This window comes from Camelus dromedarius, chromosome 27, assembly GCF_036321535.1.
Source record: "Camelus dromedarius isolate mCamDro1 chromosome 27, mCamDro1.pat, whole genome shotgun sequence".
NCBI lineage: Eukaryota > Metazoa > Chordata > Mammalia > Artiodactyla > Camelidae > Camelus > Camelus dromedarius.
Genome location: NC_087462.1, coordinates 25,634,185 through 25,655,255, shown reverse-complemented (window position 1 = coordinate 25,655,255; position 21,071 = coordinate 25,634,185). Strand labels below are relative to the sequence as shown.

General features: G+C 41.9%; 1 long non-coding RNA gene and 1 other non-coding gene across 4 annotated transcripts; both read left to right on the top strand.

Annotated features, from left to right (window-relative positions):
- Window positions 1–34: 34 nt before the first annotated feature.
- LOC116148482 (uncharacterized) lies at window positions 35–3,121 on the top strand. 3 transcript variants are annotated; one of them, XR_010378028.1, is made up of 3 exons: window positions 35–118; window positions 2,228–2,562; window positions 2,907–3,121. It is a non-coding gene; the product is annotated as an uncharacterized LOC116148482 (long non-coding RNA). The 3 variants fall into 3 exon arrangements; XR_004132025.2 differs by having other exon boundaries at window positions 35–167; window positions 2,478–2,562; XR_004132026.2 differs by having other exon boundaries at window positions 35–167.
- Window positions 3,122–5,653: 2,532 nt separating this feature from the next.
- Window positions 5,654–5,817, top strand: LOC116148560 (U1 spliceosomal RNA). Its single transcript, XR_004132088.1, has one exon. It is a non-coding gene; the product is annotated as a U1 spliceosomal RNA (small nuclear RNA).
- Window positions 5,818–21,071: the final 15,254 nt, after the last annotated feature.

Here is a 21,071-nt window from a genome sequence, read left to right as displayed (position 1 = left end):
GGGAGGCGGGGCTTCTGGGCGCCTTTCGCGCTCGCGTGCCGGGCGGCCGGAGGCTGCTCGGGCTGCTGAGGGTTTAAGATTCGTACTGGGCGGTTGTTGGCCTTAGGATCTCGCTTGGGTGCGCGGAGAGGTGGGGAGGGGCAGCCGCATGCACATATTGGGGGCCGGTATGTGTCAGACCCCGTGCAGGGCTCTCAGGGTGAAGGGATTTTAGTAAATGTCCTTGCGCTTGGCAGGCAGTTGGGTGAGGGGAGTTAACGTAATCGCAAACACATTTATTGTTAAATTACAGAAGTGATCTAGGACTGTATTATCATAAAAAAAAAAAAAAGCTTACTCTTATATAACACTGTGTATAATAAGGCACAGCCTAAGGCTTTGCGGGGTATTAAGTCATGTAACAGTTTGGTGTGCAACCTTCAATAGCCTACGTAAGCAAACGTTGTGTGCACACACACTTCAGTTGGATTTCTTAAATATAACTGGGAAAATAGACAATATTGCTCTACAGCTTGCTTTTTTCCTATTGTTTTCTTTTTCTTTCTTTCTTTTTTTTTTTTTTTTTTTTGCTATAAATCTATTTTTAATCAATGAAGAAGCATATTTCTTGGAATAATTTGTTGTATGTATTTCTCATTCCATTTTTAAACATTTGACTATTGGTGAGCATTTAGGTTTTTCCCACTTTTTCACCTATTGCAAACAATGCTGTGGTGAACATCAGTATGCATATGCCTTTCTATGTATGTTGGGGTTGTTTCCGACAAGATTACTCAAAGTTGAGTTTTACTTAAAGAATATGCATGTTGTTAATATTGATAAATACTACCATACTGCTCTCCAGAATGGCTCAACCCAATTTAAAATGTTTGAAAGTATATTATGAATGAAGAATACTGCCTGCTTATCAGTAAATAATGGATGCTCCGGCCATCAAATCATCATCCACTATTGCTTCACCCTAGGGTGAGCCAGAACGACCTCAGGAATGAAAACATGCAAGCTGCCCGGCCTCTGCAGCCACCCCTAAAGGTGCCTCTTGAGGGAACTCAGGATGGGAAAGAAAGAGGTACTGGCCCTAGATACTGGCCATAGATACCTCAGTGCATATCAAAGGAATGATTTCAATGAACCCAGACTTTTGCATCTTCCCATTCTTAAAAAGTGCTAAATTCCTTAGTGTGAGATACCTGGTTTTCTTTAATTAACAATAATCTTGATGTTCTGACTACCTGGTCTTTTTTGCAAAAGCTCCCCTATATCCTGGCTCCTCCCTTACCTCTTCAGAGTAGTCCCTCAGAGCCATCTGAGAGGCTGTCATCCTGGGCTTAAGTCCTCAGAAATGTCTGCTGAATAGAACATAACTCTCAGCTTGTATGTTGTGCACTTTTTTCAGTTGACTGTGTCCGCACTGTAGCCTGAGGTGGATATTACTAATCTTTTAATGTTTTTGACCAGTTCAATGGAGATAAAATGATACCACACTGAGTTTTATTTTCCACACTGCTGATTATTCATGGTTATTCTTAAATGTTTCTTGGTGTTTGTGGTCCTTTTGTGAATCATCAATCCATAACCTTCACCCATTTTTCTATTAGTTATTTTTCATTTTCCAATGGATTTATAGGAGCTCTTCATACATCTTGAGTATCTGTATTTTCCAATTTCATATGTGACAATTATTTTTGCCCAGTTTCTGTTTAGTTGTTTATGTTGTCTTTTTTCATACCTACATTTTAAATTTTATGAAATGTATCAATCAGCTCCTCTATTGCCTGCAGGGTTGTATCTTGCTTAGAAATGCCATCTTCACCACACTTACGTTTTCCTCCCATGCTTCAATAAGTTTGTTGTTGTTCAGTGAGCCCAGACTTTTGCACCTTGCCATACATAGAAAATCACTAAATTCATTAATTTGAGATGTCTGGTTTTCTTTAATTAATAGTAATCTTTCAATGTTCTGACTAAATGATTTTTGTTGCAAAACCCCCTATATACCCTGGCTCCTCCCTTACCTCTTTGGAGCAGTCCCTTAGAGCTGTCTGCCTCCTGGGCTCGAGTCCTCAGAAAGCCTGCAGAATAAAACATAATTCTCAACTTTTAGGTAGTGCATTTATTTTTCAGTCCACAACCCTGATATCTTCTTGACTGGCAGCACTCAGGACTCAGATACTGGGTTTATAATTTGCTCCAATTATTAACAGTTATTTTTCTTTTGTTACCATAGAAATGCCTCTTATTAAATACCTGATTGCTTACACCCTATACACCTAACTTTGAGAGCTCATCTGCATCATTACTTCCTGAAATAAGTAACTGAACTGACCCACTGTCAGGACTAAGAGGCTGGTTCAATGAGGTAGAAAGCAACCTATCAACTAAACTTCTGGACTGTGAAAACTTGTTAAGAGGAGTTCCAAAGGCGGCACTGCAGAGGAGCAAAATTTATCACCCCAAAATGCCTCTTTGGCTTGCAGATTATTTTGGGCTGAAAACAACTGAAATCCAAAAGACGCAGGAAGAAACTTTGACCATCCTCCTAACTGCCTAAAGAAAGTTTCAGTAAGTTATCTGTCAACATAGATAACCAAGTGCCAACTGGGTGTGTAGACAGGGAGGAGGCTAGCCAGATCTGTTTGTTACAGTTCCTCTCTGTGTCCCGCTGTCTGCATGGTCCAGCAAACATTTGTTTGCTGAACATTTGCTTTTCATTCTCCCCTTTGAAGTCCCAAACCACTACCCTCCAAATCCTATTTTGTCTGTAGCTGAAGATGGTCTTTAAGGGGACGGTTTCAGCCATTTGGGTGAGTTACTCAGTTACCCTGGGTCTCTCCCACATAGACAGGTTATTAAACTTTTGTGTGATTTTCTCCTGTTAATCTATTTCATGTCAATTTAATTCTTAGACCCACCAGAAGAATCTGGAAGTGTAGAGGGGAAATGTCTTCCTCCTGACAGAGTGAACCTACGGAATCCTAGACAACCCACCGTTGGACACTGACAAAGGCTGAGTTCCAGATTCTCCTTCTCTGTCTCCCTCCCTCCCATGACTTCACAGTGTGGCCCTGGGGCACACCGTGTACCCTCCAAGACCTATGAGTAATAAATCTTCCTCCTCAAAGTTCCCCGATGGTTTTTGCTGAAGTGCGTCCTGCAATCTTAATAAGAATCATAAAGACCGGACCAGTCACAACATTGGCTCAGGTCAGGGAATCTGTGGGGGCTGGCTACTAGTAATACAGGCCCTGGGCAAGTGTCTCAGGCATCCTTAACCAACAGCATCACTATCAATAGACTGAGACTAACACAACACAACGCACACACACACACACACACACACACACACACACACACACACACACACACACACACACACACACAAGCATTAGGCATAGTAATGTTAAGCATTTTAAAATTTATTCTTCTGGGTACTAGGTGCTTTCTTTCAAGCTGAAGAATTGTGTCTTTCTTCAGTTCTAGAACAGTTTCTTTGACTATATCCTCCTCGTTTATGTTATCTTTTGGAAAAAAATCTATTTTGGGGAGAAGATATTTGCAAGCTACATAACTGATGAGAGATGAACATCCAAAATATATAAAGATCTCCTACAACTGAACAACAGCAAAAACGCAACCCAGCTGAAAAATGGGCAAAGGACTTGAACAGACATTTCTAGTCCCCAAGCACATAAAAGGATGCTTAATGCTGCTGAATTACACACTTAGAAGTGGTTACAATGGTACATTTTGTTATGTATGTGTGTTTTCCCACAACGAAGAACTCCTTTTTCTTTACATGTATGTATTTTTCTTTTATATAAATTAACTTTCCCCCCAAATTTCCAATTTTTGACCTTTTCTGCTTCATTTTGGTAAAATTCCTGATGTCAGTATTCTGGTCCACCGTGTGTCTTCTTCCTACTTTTGTTATTGGTTGATAGCTAATGGTAGACTCCTTTGTTGGATGTCATTCCCTTGAGAAGCTGGAAGGTACTGCTCTGCTGTCTGGCTTCTAACATTGCTAATGAGAAGTCTGATGCCATCTTTACATGGATCCTTTTTATGTGACCTGTCCTTCTAGCCTTCCTTTTAGAACGTTTAGGAGCTTTCTGTATTTTCACTTTTCTTTAACTTTACAATAGTGTAACTAGTTGTGGGGCTTTTTATAATCAGTATGTTGGAAACCTGAGGGAGTTTTTCAATCAAGAAACACATCCTTTGGGGAATTTTCTTCTGTTATGTCTTAGATTGCCCCCTCTCCACCTTTTCCTGCGTGCTATCTTCCTGGAACTCAAGTATTTGAATCTTGCAGTTCCTAAGCTGCTTCTCTCCTCTGTGGGTCTTTTGTCTCTATTTTCTATCTCTTTGCTTTTTTTGTTCTACTTTCCGGGACATTTTTTTATCTTTCAAGATGTTGAATACATTCTTTCAATTCTGCTTCCATATTTTTAATTCCCAAGAGGTCTTCCTTGTTACCTAGATGTTCCTTTTTATGGCATAAGGCTCTTGCCTCATGGATGCAAAATACTCTTTTTTCTCTAAAATTATTAATTATATTTTCCTTCTTCATTTCACATTAACCCTGTTATTTTTATGAGCTTTTTGTTTTATGATAGTTTTAGATTTATAGAAATATTGTGAGGATAGTACAGAAAGTTCCTACATAGCTCACACCGGGCCCCCTATCATTAAACAGCTTGTACTGACGCGGTACATCTGCCACAACTAAAAAGCCAGTGGTGCCACGTTCTTTTCATTCTTTGTTTTGGTGTTTTTCTTTCATGTTAAAGGCTTTTTTTCCCAACTCTGTGGTGACTCTCAGGTAACTATTTATATTTAAGAGTTAGGGAAATCCTGATTTATAAAGTAAATGGGTTTTCCCTGAACATTAATGAAGTCTCTCAGAGACTACAGTAAAGTCTGTCACTATATTAACTTTCACTTTATTCAGTCTCTCTGTGTGGGCAGGAGTCCAGGGTAGGAAAAATAAAATTTTAGAAAATGTTTTTAGATTTTAGAAATATTTTTCCAAGTATATTAGAAATTAATACCCAATATGATCAAATAGAAGTAATGTCTAAGGAAATATGATTAATAGGGAAAACGGGACAATTTTAAAGTAAATGTAGTTAATGTACTGAGAAAGGGTGCTCTGAAGCAAAGCCTTAATGTCTCCTTGCTCCTGTATCTGCACTCATTTCCATTTCTATTCCTGACCTCTGAAATTCAGATCCAAACATCCACCTGCCTGTGGGACATCTCCATGTGGGTGTCTAACATCTGCTTTCAAACTTGCTCACCTTCAGTCTTCCCCATCTTAGAAAATGGCAATGCCATTCACTCAGTGGCTCTGGTTAATGACCTTGGCGCATCCTCGATCCACCTTTCTCTCCCACCCCACAGCGGGAAGTCCTGTCCGCCCTACCTTCAAGTGATGCCTCTGGTAGGATGACCCCTCACTTCGTCCAACTCACCTGTGATGGTGTCAGTGTCAGTTTCACCCTGGCAGTCAGTGCTCTGGCATGAAGGTGACAAGCCACTTCTACTCAAGTGTCAAGGAGGTGTGGTGTTACCCCAAGTCTGGAAAACAGAGCCAGAAGTATTTAGTGAATAGCAAACAGCACTGATGCCTGGCACACAAGTTCTTAAGAACTAATCTACCTGGCAGGGGAGATACCATGATCACTAAGGTGGTTTTCACACCGCGAGGCTTATTCATTGCACTCTGGATGTGCTGACCTCTGCAGTTTTCCCAAATGTGGGAAACTTGACCACGTAATTTGTCGTTGTGGGGGTCTGTGTTCACGCTTTCCCCTGATTTTGTGGTGCAGAAAATAGAGCTGTCGTCGTGTGTTCTTTTGCTTTTCCATGCAGGTGTCTCTTGGCTTTACAGTTAGTGGCAAGGTCTTGTCCATTCTTCCCATGGTTGTAGGCTCACTGTGTGTACCACTCCTTTTCGTTCTATGGGGAGTTTTGTATCACACACCAAAGGTCTTCTCATGACTCCTGGTGGAAATGAACAGAAGCTGCACACCTGGGGCACCATTTTGGGTCACTTTGCAGCAATTGCTCAAGTTTTTACTTAAATTAAATCAAGTCGTGGCTGCAAGCATCTGGTGCACCACACTGCTCTCACTCCGTGCCTTGGCCACCAAGAAGCCATCGTCCCTGCCCAACTGTCCAGAGCACCTGGGGCTGCAGGGCACGAAGGACATTCAGAAGCCATCAAGTTCAAGTTCAGTCATTTTTCAGAGGGAACCACTCAGGTCTGGAAGGAGAGGGGATAAAGTACCCTGTTCAAAGTCACCTAGCTAGTTAGAGACAGTGATGTGTTGTAAAAGAAAAGCAATTGTCTGCCTCTCAGTTTTATGATAACAGATTTTGTTTTATTATATTTACATTGTGTTAGTTTGTAATTACCTTTTTTTCTAAGAGTTTCAGTTACTTCCTGTGGTCTGGCTGTCACCCATCAAGGTACAGAGAAGCAGGGATAAATTAGTTGCATGAGTTATTACCCCTGAACCCTTCACTGTCTTTTAGGAGACCTGTCAACACAGTGCATTTTCTCTGGTCCTCTAAGTAAGAGTCGATGCATTGGAGTAGCTCTGGGGAGCCCTGGGGCAGAAGCCACCCCAGTTCTGAGGTCACTGTGAGGACCCAAGTTCAGGAGTCCTGGGTCCTTAGCAAATTTCTGTCTCTTTCCCTTATAATGAGTAAAATATAAACAATTTTTTGGATGAATATATTAGTTTTTAATGAGAATCAGTCTTCTGTTAATCAGTGATCTTTAATATTTCCCCTGAGCATCTAAAGAGAATATCTTTATAAAGAGCTCAAAGGCCATAAAAGATAAATATCTGGAGTGCAGACAATGATCCTAGTGGCCTAACTTCTCTTGAGGGCTCATTGAGGCAAATGGGGGAGCCCCGAATGGGCCGTGTGTGACCCCTGACTGAGCTGGCTGTGTTTGAACTGGAGACAGCAGGGCAGTGCTTGGAGTTCCAGGAATGAGCACTGGGCCCTAATGTGTCTGGGCCGCCAGGGAGACTCACCGCAGCAGCAGTCATGGACTTTCATCGCCCAGATGGACAGTTGCTCAGTGTGTTTGACCCTGAATCACCAGGCACCGCAGCTGACCTGATGCCAGCCATTCCTGGCCAGATCTGCCCTGGCTTCTGCGGGAGAACATTTCTCCACCTCCTGCAGAGAACTGAATTTTACTTGCTTAAAAGTGTGAACACCATTCTACTCTTTCAAAGGAAACAAAATTTAGTCAAAATCAATTTGCCAAAAGAAGGCAAAATGAATCTAATTTCGGGGGAAGGAGAAAAAGAATGAAGACCTGGCATGTGTATCCCCGTAACTCCTCAGAACAGCCTCAGCAGTGACAGGAGAGCAGAACTCGTCACGTGGGGTTTCAGACCAGAAGAGAATCGTGAGCTTGTGTTGGTCAGGAACAAATGTCCTGGAATAGAAAGACGTAAGCTGGACATTTTAAGGAGGAGGAGGATGAACTTCAGGAGAAGGGTTTCAGGAGATGGGAACAGCGTGAGCAAAGGTACAGAGGCTGGGATGGGCATTTTCCACCCAGCATAGTCAGTGACCTTCCCCGGTGACTGGGAAGAAGAGAAATCAGAGCTACTCATATCCCACCGGATGGTCACGGGATCCCAAGTGTCCCCTCTTCCTGTTCCACTGGTTGAGATGAATGACTTGCATTTGTCATTCAGCGAGGAGTTTTTCACATGTGGTTAGCATTTCCATTTCAGTGACTCACAATCACAAATTACCAATCCTTACCAGTTTTATACATTAGAGTCAAATATATACATGACGCGTATATCCATGTCTACACACCACTGCATACATACAGGCATCTGCGTCTGTGTGTCTGTGTGCACGTGTGTGCTGATGCACTGCTATGAATACTCCCCGGGTAATGAGATGTGCTGATACAGAGAAGTTTTGCTTTAGCGTCTTTCTCTCTTCCTCACTTCTCCTTTGTTCTCTCTTTTTCCATCTATTACATTTCTTTATTAGATGAAGACCCTGAAATAAATGAATCTCATCAATCCTCGCTGTTAGATCATCAAAGAGCATGGGGCTCTGGATCCAGCTTAGGTTCCAGGTGTGATGTGTTAATGGAATATTTTTTTTTAAAATTAAGTTTGATTCTTTCAGGAGAGCTACAGTGGGGACAGGAGACCACAGTCCCCGGAGTGGGGGAATAAGTGGACCGCAAGCCCAGTTGCCTGGGTCTGGGCTCCTGTCCTAGCTTGAAGGCTCTCAGCACATTAAAAAAAATGCCTCTTCTTTCTTAGTTTCTCATTTGTACCATAGGAATGACCATGTCCTCTTGGATTATCATGAAGATAAAATGGTTAAATAACTATGAAGCACCAAGCACAGTAATAGACAGTAATAACTCACAGTTGTCTTTGGAGAAGTTCCAGTTTTATTGGGAACAGAAGGGCAGGGGAGCCACTACCAGGAAGCTGGGAGGATACATTCAGAGCCAGTTCAGGGAATGACCAGGTGACTGACCAGAATCTCCAGCTGAGATGGGTCAGGCATGTGTTCCAGTGGCTTCATCCGGGTGTTCTTTTTTTTTTTTACTTTGATATATTTTCTTTTTTTTAAAACATTTTTTATTGATTTATAATCATTTTACAATGTTGTGTCAAATTCCAGTGTACAGCACAATTTTTCAGTTATACATGAACATATATATATTCATTGTCACATTTTTTTCTCTGTGAGCTAACATAAAATCTTGTATATATTTCCACGTGCTATACAGTATAATCTTGTTTATCTAGTCTACATTTTGAAATCCAAGTCTATCCCTTCCCACTTCCCACCCCTTGGCAACCACAAGTTTGTATTCTATGTCTATGAGTCTGTTTCTGTTTTGTATTTATGTTTTGTTTGTTCAGTGTTGTTTTGTTTTGTTTTGTTTTGTTTTTTTAGATTCCACACATGAGCGATCTCATATGGTATTTTTCTTTCTCTTTCCACATGCATTCGGATCCCAGAATGGAACAGGTGGAGTATTGTTCATTCAGCTAGGCTAATGTGCAAGGGTAAATAGAGAAACACATACAGTGATTTCTGACCATGTTTCCTAGAGCTGGTTTCAAAATAAAGGCTGTTTGAGACGTAAAACAGAGTTGGAGCAAAGGGCCTCCCGTTATATATATATAGGTAGGCCTATCACCCAAAGACAGAACCTCTGTAATCCCAGCAACGTAAGTGAAGGACTGCTTTGACACACACTCGGATCCCAGAATGGAACGTGCAGAAGTGGTCATTCAGCGAGGGTAAAGTGTAGTTAAATCTAGGAACACTAACCTTGATTTCTCAGCATGTTTCCAAGAGCCAGTTTCATGGTAAAAGCATTGTGAGCTGTAAAATTGATTTTGAATGAATGCCTCCCCATGTGTATGTAGATAGAACTGTCTCCAGAACCCGGAAACTCTGTGTTCCCAAAAAGGTAGCTGAAGGACGGCTTCCACACACATTTGGATCCCAGAATGGAGCATGTAAAGATGCATTCATTCAGCAAGGTTGAAGTTCAAGGGTAAACCTAGAAACAATGACCAAAATTTCTCAGCACGTTTCCTACAGACTGTGTCAAGGTAAAGGCAGTTCATGCTGTAAAATTGAGTTTGAGCGAGTGCCTGCCATTATGTATATAGGAAGGCCTATTTCTAAAATGCAGAAGCTCTGTGTTCCTAACAAATTAGCTGAGGTAAGCCTTCCATACACATTTGGATCCCAGAATGGAACACATGGAGAAGAGTTCATCGAGCTATGCTAAAGTGCAAGGTTATATCTAGAAACACTGACCCTGATTTCTCAGCATGTTTCAGAGAGCCGGTTTCAAGTTAAAGGTGGTTTGTGCTCCAAAACCGAGATTTGGCAAGTGCCTCCCTGAAGGGAGGGAGACAAGCTTACCTATGTATACTCCCTGAAGTGCCTCACCTAATGTATAGAGGAAGGCATTTCTTTAAAACCCAGAAGTACTCTGTTCCCAACAATGTAGGTGAAGGACACTTTCCACAATAATTGCTTCCCAGAATTTAACATGTGGAGAAGAGTTAATTCAGCTAGGCTAAAAGGCATGGGTAAATCTAGAAACACTGACCCTGATTTTTAAGAATGTGTCATAGATTTGGTTTCAATTTTAAGGCAGTTTATGCTGCAAAACCGAGTTTCAGCGGGTGCCTCCCTTTATATATATACGTAGGCCTGTATCGCAACACAGAAAGTATGTATTCCCAGCAATATAGGTGAAAACGCCTTCCACACACATTCAGATACAAGAATGGAAAATGTGGAGATTCGTTCATTCAGCACAGCTAAATTGCCACTGTAAATCTAGAAACACAGACCCTGATTTCACAGCATGTTTCCGAGAGACAGTTTTAAGCTAAAGGCAGATTGCAGTGTAAAACCAAGTTTGAGCGAGTGCTTCTCTTAACTTCTATAGATTGAGCTGTTTCCAAGACCCAGAACTCTGTGTTCCCAACAAGGTAGCTGAACTCCGCCTTCCATACACATTCGGATCCAAGAATGGAACATGTTGAGAAGCGTTCATTCAGCTGGGCTAAATTTCAAGGGTAAATCTAGAACACGCGCCCTGATTTCTCAGCATGTTTCCTAGAACCAGTTTCAAGATAAAGACAATTTGCCCTGAAAAACCTGTTGTGAGCAAGTGACTCCCCTTCTGTATACAGGGAGGCCTGTCTCCCAAACCCAAAGCGTGTGTTCCCACCAAGGTAGGTGAAAAAGCTCTCCACACACATTCGGACCCATGAATGGAACACGTGGAAGAGCGTTCATTCAGCTGAGATAAAGTGCAAGTGTACATCTAGAAATACTGACCCTGATTTCTCCGAAAGTGTCCTAGAGCTGGTTTCAAGGTAAAGGCAGTTTGCACTTTAAAACTGTGTTTGAGTGTGTGTCTCGCCTTATGTATATGGTTAGGCTTGTATCCCAAACCCTGAATATCTCTGTTGCCAAGAAGTTAGGCGAAGGAGGCCTTCCACACACATTCTGATAGTAGAATGGGACATGTTGAAAAGGGTTTGTTCTCCTAGGCTAACATGCAGGCATCTATCTAGAAACACTGACCCTGATTTCTCAGCAAGTTTCCTAGAGGCAGTTTGAAGGTAAAGGCAGATTAAGCTGCAAAACCGAGCTGGAGCAAATGCCTCCCATTATATACATAGGCAGGCTGGCTTCACAAACACAGAAACTTTGTGTTCCATAAATGTAGGTGAATGATGCCTGCCTCACACATTCGGATCCCAGAATGGAGCATGTGTAGATGGTTCATTCAGGTAGGCTAAAGTGAAATGGTCAATCCAGAAACACTTACCCTGATGTCTCAGCCTGTTACCTAGATCTGGTTTCAATGTAAAGGCAGTTAGCAATTTAAAACTGAGTTAGAGCAAATGTTTCCCTTTATATATATGAGAAGGCCAGCGTCCCAAACACAGAAACTCTGTGTTTCCAATACGGTAGTTGAAGGATGCCTTTGACTCACTTTCGGATCCCACAATTGAACTTGTGTAGACGAGGTTCATTCAGCTGGATAAATTGCAAGTGTCAATCTAGAAACACTTATCATGATTTCTCAGCGTGTTTCCTAGAGCTGGTTTCAAGTTAAAGGGTTTTTGCGCTATAAAACCAAATAGGAGAAAATACCCCCCTTTATATATATGGAGGCCTGCTTCCCAAACAAAGAAACTCTGCGTTCCCAACAAGGTAGGTGAAGGAAGCCTCCCACACATACTCGGTTACCAGAATGGAACATGTGGAGAAGCATTCTTTCAGGTAGGATAAAGTGTAATGATCAATCTAGAAACACTTACCCTGATTTCTCAGCCTGTTTCCTAGAGACAGGTTCAAAGTAAAGGCAGTTTCTGCTGTCAAATTGAGTGGGATCGAATGCCTCCCCTTATATACACAGGAAGGACTGCTTCACATAGACAGAAACTCTGTGTTCCCAACAAGGTAGTTGAATCATGCCTTACACACAGATTCGGATCCCAGAATTGGACGTGTGTAGATGCGTTCATTCCACTAGGCTAACGTGCAATGGTCAATATAGAAACACTTACCGTGATTTCTCAGCCTGTTTCCTAGAGCCGGTTTCAAGGTAAAGGCAGTTTGCTCTCTTAAACTATGTTGAAGGGAATTCCTCCCCTGATCCGTATAGTGAGCCATTCTACTCCTACACAGAAACTCTGTGTTCCAAACTCGGTAGGTGAAGGAGGCCTTCCACACACGTTAGGATCCCAGAATGGAATATTTGTAGAAGAGTAAGAGCAAGGTGAAATCTAGAAACACTGGCCCTGCTTTCTGAGCCTGCTACCTAGAGCTGGTTTTAAGGTAAAGATGATCTGGGCTGTGAAACTGAGTTAGGAACAGACTTTCTGTGTTTCGGAAGCAGACCTGTCTCTCTATATAAAGGTAGGCATTGGATCTCAAAACATTTACAGGGAGGCCTGCTCCCAACACAGAAACACTGTGTTCCCAACAATGTAGTTGAAGAACGCCTTCCACACACATTCGGATCAAAGAATGGGACATGTGTAGAAGTCTTCATTCAGGTAGTCTGAAGTGCAAGGGCAAATCTAAAAACAATTAACCTGAATTCTCACCATGTTTTCAAAAGCTGGTTTCAAAGTGAAGGCAGTTTGAGCTGTAAAACCGAGTTGAAGCGAATGCCATCCCTTATATATATAAGGATGCCTGCATCCCAAACACAGAAACAATGTGTTGCAAACAACATATGTGAAGGATGCCTTCCACATACATTTGGATATCAGAATGGAACATGTGTAAAACCTTTCATTGAGCCAGGCTAAATTGCAAGTCAAAGTCTAGAAACACTTACCCTTATTTCTCAGCCTTTTTCTTAGAGCCACTTTCAAAGTAAAGTTAGTTTGCACTTAAAACCAAGTTGGAGAATACGCCTGCACTTATACAGATATGGAGGCCTGCTTTCCAAACCCTGAAACTCTGTTCCCAAAAAGGAATTGAATGTCATCTTCCACACACACTCGGATCCCAGAATGGAACATGTGGAGTAGCATTCATTCAGCGAGGGTGAAGTGCGAGGGTAAATCTAGAAATGCTTACTCTGATTTCTCAGCCAGTTTCCTAGAGCCAGGTTCAAGGTAAAGTCAGTTTCCACTGTAAAATCTAGTTGGAGTGAATGCATCCCCTTATACATATAGGGAGGCCTTCTTCTCAAACACAGAAACTCTATGCTTCCAAAAAAGATGAAGGACGCCTTCCAGACACATTCAGTTCCCAGAATGGAACATGTATAGAAGCGTTCATTCACCTCGGCTAAATTGCAAGGATAAATCTAGAAACACTTACCCTGATTTCTCAGCCAGTTTCCTAGAGCCGGATTCAAGGTAAAGGAAGTATGCGCTGTAAAACCGAGTTGGGAGTTAAAGCATCCCCTTTTATATATAAGGAGGCCTGCTTCCCAAACACAGAAAATCTGTGTTCCGAACAAATTATGTGAAGGATGCCTTCTACACACATTCAGATCCCAGATTGGAAAATGTGTTGAAGATTTCATTCAGTTAGGCTACATTGTAAGGAACACAGAGTTTCTGTGTTTGGGATGCAGACCTCCCAATTAATATAAGAGGAGTCATTTGCTCAAACTGGGTTTACTGAGCAAAATGCCTTTAGCTTCAAATCAGCTCTAGGAAACACGCAGAGAAATCCAGGTAAGTGTTTGTAGATTTTTCCTTGCAGCTTAGCCTAGCTCAGTGAACACTTCTTCACATGTTCCATTCTGGCTTCCGAATGTGGAACGCATCCTTCACTAGCCTTATTTGGAACACAGGGTTTCTGGGTTTGGGAGACATCCAGATATATATATATATATATATATATATATATATATATATATATATATATATATAAAGAAATTGGCTAAAACTTGATTTTAAAGCACGAACAGCCTTTACCTTGAAACCCGCTCCAGGACACATGCTGAGAATTCAGAAGAAGTGTTTCTAGATTTATTCTTGCACTTTAGGCTAGCTGAAAATAAGCTTTCCCACATATTCCATTTTGAGATCAGAATATTTGTGGAAACCGTCCTTCATCTACCTTCTTTGGAATACAGATTTTCTGTGTTTGTGGGACATGCCTTCCTATATACATAAGAGGAGACATTTGCTCCAACTCGCTTTTACAGTGCAAAACGCCTTTAACCTGAAACCGGCACTTGGAAACAGGTTGAAAATTTAGGGTAAGTGTTTCTAGATGTACCCATCCACTATAGCCTTGCTGAAGGAATGCTTCTCCACATCTTCCATTCTGTGTTCCCAATGTGTGTGGAAGGCGTTCTTCACTTACCTTGTTGAGAACACAGAGTGTTTGTGTTTAGGAAGCAGGACTCCCTATATATATAAGGGGAGGCATTGACTCCAATTCGATTTTACAGTGCAAACTGCCTTTACCTGAAACCAGCTCTAGGAAACAGGCTGAGAAATCAGGGTAAGGGTTTCTAGATTTACCCTTGTACTTTACCCTCGTTGAATGAATGCTACTCCACATGCTCCATTCTGGGATCCGAATGTTTGTGGAAGGCGTCCATCACCTCCCTTGGGAACACAAAGGTTCTGGGTTTCGAAGACAAATATATCCAAATATATAATGGGAGGCACTTTCTGAAACTCGGATTTACAGCACAATCTGCCTTTACCTTTAAACTGGCTCTAGGAATCAAGCTGAGAATTGAAGGTCAGGGTTTCTGTATTTAAAATGCTCTTTAGCCTAGCTGAGTGAACGCTTCTTTACCTGCTCCATTCCAGAATGCGAATGTGTGAGGAAGGCTTTCTTCAGCAGCATTATTGGGAACACAGGGTTTCTGGTTTGGGGAGAAATCCCTACCTGTATAAATAATGCAAGAAACTGGCTCAAACTTGATTTTACAGCACAAACTGCATTTACTTGAAAATTGCTCTAGGAAACATGCTGAGAATTCTCAAGAATTGTTTCTAGATTTACTCTAGCACTTTAGCTTAATCTGAATGAATGCTTCTCCTCATGTTCTGTTCTGGGATCCGAACGTGTGTGGAAGCCTTCCTTCACCAACCTTGTATGTAACACAGAGTTTCTGTCTTTGGAAAGCAGGTCTCCCTATAAATATAAGGGGAAGCATTCACTCCAGCTCAGTATTACAGCACAAACTGCATGAACTTGAAACTGGCTTTAGGAAACATGCTGAGAAAAAAGGTTCATTCTTTCTAGATTTACCCTTGTACATTAGCCTAGCTGAATGAATATTTCTACACATGTTCCATTCTGGGATCCGAATGTGTGTGGAGGGCGTCCTTTACCCATCTTGTTGGGAACACAAAGTTTCTGGTTTGGGGAGACAGGTATATCAATATATGTAATGGGAGGCGCTCACTGAAAGTTGGATTTACAAAACAAACGGCCTTTACCTTGAAACTTGCTCTAGGAATCAAGCTGAGAAATAAGGGTCAGTATTTCTAGGTTTATAATGCACTTTATCCTAGCTGAATTAACCCTTCTCCACGTGTTCCACTCTGTGACGCGAACATGTGTGAAAGGCTTTCTTCACCTGCTTTATTGGGAACACTGGGTTTCGGGTTTGGGAGATATCTCTATCTATATATATAATGGAAGAAACTGGCTCAAAATCGATTTTACAGCACAAACTGCCTTTATCTTGAAACCCGATCTAGGAAACAGGTTGAGAACTCAGAAGAAGTATTTCTAGATTTAATCATACACTTTTGCCTACCTCAGTGAACGCTTCTCCACATGTTCCATTCTAGGATCCGAATATGATTGGAAGGCGTCCTTCACCTACTTTGTTTGGAAGAAAGAGTTTCTGTGTTTGGGGTGCATGTCTCCATATATATATATAATATATATATATATGGGGAGGCGATCGCTCCAACTCACTTTTACAGCACAGACTGCCTTACCTTAAAACTGGCTCTTAGAAACCTTGAACCCGGCTCTAGGAAACTGGCTGAGAAATCCAGATAATTGTTTCTAGATTTACCCTTGCAGTTTAGCCTAGCTGAATGAACACTTCTACACATGTTCCATTCTAAGATCCAAATCTATGTGGAAAGGGTGCTTCAACTACCTTGTTGGGACCACGGGGTTTCCAGTTTTGGGAGGCTGTCCTTCCTATGAATATAAGGTGAGGCATTTGCTCCAACTCAGTTTTACAGTGCAAACTTCCTATACCTTGAAACCAGATCTCAGAAACAGGCTGAGAATTCAGGTTAAGTGTTTGTAGATTTATTCATGTACTTTAGCCTTGCCAAATGAACACTTCTCCACATGTTCCATTTTCAGATACGAATGTGTGTGGAAGTCCTCCTTTACACACCTTGTTGAGAACATAGAGTGCCTGTGTTTTGGAAGCAGGCCTCCCTATATATATAAGGGAAGATAATTGCTCCAACTCAGTTTTACAGTGCAGACTGCCATTATCATTAAACAGGCTCTAGGAAACAGGCTGAGAAATGGGGGTAAGTGTTTCTTGAGTTTCCCTTCCACTTGAGCCAAACTGAATGACTTCCTCCACACATGTTCCATTCTTGAATCTGAATGAATGTGGAAACTGTCCTTCATCTATGTTATTGGGAACACATAGTTTCTGTGTTTGGGAGATAAGCCTGTCTAAAGATAATGGGAGACTTTTGCCCAAACTTGGTTTTACAAGTAAACTTCATTTACCTTGAAACCGGCTCTGCAAAACAGGCTTATGAATGCGGGTAAATGTTTCTGAGATTCCCTTCCAGTTGAGTCTAGCTGAATAAGGGCTTCTACACATTTCATTTTGAGATTCAAAAGTGTATGGAAGCCTTCCAATATCAACCTTGTTGGGAAAACTAGGTGTCTTTGTTTGGGATATAAGCCTTCCTATAGATACTAGGAGGCCTTAACTCAAACACGGTTTTACAAGAGAAACTGCCTTTACCTTGAAACCGGATCTAGGAAACTGTCTGAGAAAAGGGGGTAAGTGTTTCTAGAGATTCTCTCCCACCTGAGCTTAGCTGAATGACTGCTTAATCACATGTTCCATTGTGCAATCCATGTGTGTGTAGAAGCTCTCCTTCATCTACCTTGCTGGGAAAGCAGAGTTCCTCTGTATGGGAGAAAAGCCAATCTTTAGATACTGTGAGCCCTTAGCCTAAACTCAGTTTTATAAGTCAAAGTGCCGTGAGCTTGAAACCGGCTCTAGGAAATAGGCTGAGAAATTGGCATAAGTGTTTCTAGAGATTCACTTCCACCTGAGCATTTCTCAGTGACTGCTTCTACACTTGTTCCATTCTGGGATCCGAATGTGTGAGAAAGCTGTCCTTCTTCTACCTTCTGGGGAACACTGAGTTTTGGTGTTAGGGAGACAAGCTTACCTAGTGATACTGGGAAGCGCTCTCCCAAACTGGGTTTTAGAAGTCACACTGCCTTTGCCTTGAATCTGGCTCTAGGAAACAGGCTGCGAAATTGTGGTATGTGTTTCTAGAGATTCACTTCCACTTGAGGATAGCTGAATGGTCGCTTCTACACGTGTTCCTTTTGGGATCCGAATATGTCTGGAAACTGTCCTTCAACTACCTTTTTGTGAACATGGAGTTTCTGTGTTTGGGAGGCAAGCCTACCTAGAGATTTTGGGAAGCCTTCACCCAAAGTCAGTTTTACAAGGCCAAAGGCCTGAAACTTGTAACCAGCTCCCAGAAACTGGTTGAGAAATTGGGGTAAGTGTTCCTAGAGATACTATTCCATTCCATTCAGCCTAGCTGAATGTCTGCTCCTACACATGTTCCATTCTGGGTTCCGCATGTGTTTGGAAGCTGTCCTTCATCTACCTTGTTGGGAACACAGAGTTTCTGTGTTTGGTAGACAAGCCTACCTAGAGATATTGGGAAGCCTTCGCCCAAACTAGTTTTTACAATGCAAACTGCATTTACCTTGAAAGCAGACGAAGGTTAATGGCTGTGAAATGGGGGTAATTGTTTCTAAAGATTCCCTTCCACTTGAGCCTGGCTGAATGACCACTTCTACACAAGTTACATTCTGGGATCCGAATGTGTGTGGAAGCTGTCCTTCATCTACCTTGTGAAAAGAGTTTCTATGTTTGGGAGACAAGTCTATCTAGAGATGCTGGGAGGCCATCGACAAAACTCGGTTTTACAAAGCAAACAGACTTTTCCATGAAACCGGCTCTAAGAAAGAGGCTGAGAAAAGGATGTAATTATTTCTAGAGTTTTCCTTCCACTTGAGTCTAGCTGAATGACCGGTTCTTCACATGTGCTTTTCTGGGATCCAGTTGTGTGTGGAAACTGTCCTTAATCTACCTTGTTGGGAATACAGAGTTTCTGTGTTTGGGAGGCAAGCCATCCTAGAGATTCTTGGAGGCTTTTGCCCAAACTCGGTTTTACAAGGCCAAAGGACTTAAGCTTGTAACTGACTCTAGGAAACTGGCAGAAAAATTAGGGTAAGTGTTTCTAGAGATCCCATTCCACTTGAGACTGGATGAATGACCACTTCTACACATGTTCCATTCTAGGATCTGAATGTGTATGGAAGCTCTCATTCATCTGTTTTGTTGGGAACAGACAGCTCCTCTGTTTGGGAAACAAGCCTACATAGAGAAACTGGAAAGCCTTCCACCAAAATCCAGTTTACATGGCCAAATGCCTTTACCTTGAAATCGGCTTTAGGAAACAGCTGAGAAATTGGTGTAAGTGTTTCTAGAGATTCCCTTCCACTTGAGCCTCGTGGAATGTCCTCTAATACATCTGTTCCATTCAGGGATCTGAAAGTGTGTGGAAGCACGCATTCATCTACTTTGTTGGAAAAACAGAGTTTCTGTGTTTGGGAGACAAGCCTACCTAGAGATAGTTGGAGGCCTTCACCCAAACTCAGTTTTAGAAGGCAAACTGTCTTTACCTTAAAACTGGCTCTAGGAAACAAGCAGAGAATGGGGGTAAGTGTTTCTAGAGATTTCCTTCCCCTTGAGCCTAGCTTAATGTCTGCGCCTACACATGTTCCATTCTGGGTTCTGAATGTTTTTGGAATCTGTCCTTCATCTACCTTTTGGGAATACAGGGTTTCTCTGTTTGGGAGACAAGCCAAACTAGAGATACTGAGAGTTTGAACAAACTCTGTTTTCCAAGTCAAACTGCCTTTACTGTCAAACAAGCCCTAGGAAACAGGCTGAGAAATTGGGGAAAATGTTTCTATAGATTCCCTTCTGCTTGAGGCTAGCTGAATGACCGCATCTACACATCTTCCATTCAGGTATCTGAATGTGTGTGGAAGCTCTCTTTAATCTACCTTGTTGGGAAACAGATTTTCTGTGTTTGGATGCAAGCCAACCTAGAGATACTAAGAGGCCTTCACCCAAATTTGGTTTTACAAGGCACACTGCCTTTAAATTAAACTGGCTCTAGGAAACAGGCTGTGAAATGGAGGTGTTTCTAGAGTTTCCCTTCCACTTGAGCCTAGCTGAAAGACTGCTTCTACTCCTGTTCCATTCTGAGATCCAAAAGTATGTGGAAGCTCTCCTTCTTCTAGCTTGATGGGAACACAGAGTTTCTGTGTTTATTAGACTAGCATACCTAGAGATACTGAGAGGCCTTGGCCCAAATTCTGTTTTACAAGGCAAACTGACTTTATTTTGAAACTGGCTCTGAAACTGGCTCTAGGAAATAGGCTGAGAAACATGGATAAGTTTTTCTAGAGTTTCCCTTCACTAAAGCCTCTCTGAATGACTGCTTCTAAACACGTTCCATTCTGGGGTCTGAATGTTTGTGGAGATGTCCTTCATCAAAATTGTTGGGAACACAGAATCTCTCTGTTTGGGATTTAAGACAACTTAGAGATACTTGGAAGCTTTTGAGCAAACTTGTTTCCCCAAGTGAAACTGCCTTTACCTTGAAACCGGCCCAAGGAAACAGTCTGAGAAACAGGGGTAAGTGTTTTTAGAGATTACAATCCACTTGAGGCTAGCTGAATGACCGCTTCTACACATGTTCCATTCTGGGATCTGAATGTTTTTGGAAACTCTCCTTCATCCACCTTGTTAGGAACACAGTGTTTCTGTTTTGGGGAAACAAGACAAATTAGAATTGCTGGGAGGCTTTTGCCCAAACTCGGTTTTACATGACAAGCTGCCTTTACCCTGAAACTGGCTCTAGGAAAGTAGTTGAGAAATTGGTGTAAGTTTTTCTAGAGATTCCCATCCACTTGAGCCTGCCTGAATGATTGCTTCTACACATGTTCCCTTCTGGGATCCGAATGTGTGTGGAAGCTGCTCTTCATCAACCTTGTTTGGAACACGGAGTTCCTATGTTTAGGAAACAAACCAAACTTTAGATATTGGGAGGCATTCGCCTAAATTCAGTTTTATAAGGCAAAGTGTCCTAAGTTTGAAACTGGCTCTAGGAAACAGCCTGAGAAATAGAGATTATTGTTTCTAGAGATTCCCTTGACCACATCTACACCTGTTCCTTTCTGGGACCCGAATGTGTGTGGAAGCTTTCCTTTATATACCTTGTAGGGAAAACAGAGTTTCTGTGTTTGGGAGACAAGCCTACTTAGAGATACTGGGAGCCTTTCTCCAAAACACGGTTTTACATGTCAAATGGTCTTTAACTGGAAACCGGCTGTAGGAAATGGCTGAGTAATGGGGGTAAGTGTTTCTAGAAATTACCATCCACTTGAGCCTAGATGAAATATCACTTGTACACATGTTCCATTCTGGAATCTGTAAGTGTGTGGAGGCTGTCCTTCATTTACCTTTTGGGAACACATGGTTTCTGTGGTTGGGGAAAAAATCCTTCCAGAGATACTGGGAGGCCTTCACCAAAACTAACGTTTACTAGGCAAACATCCTTTCCCTTGAACCCCAGGCTAGGAAGATGCCTGAGAAATGAGGGTAAGTGTTTGAAGAGGTTTCATTACACTTGAGACTAGAGGAAATACCACTTCTACACATTTTCCAATCTGGGATTTGAAAGTATGTGGAAACTGTC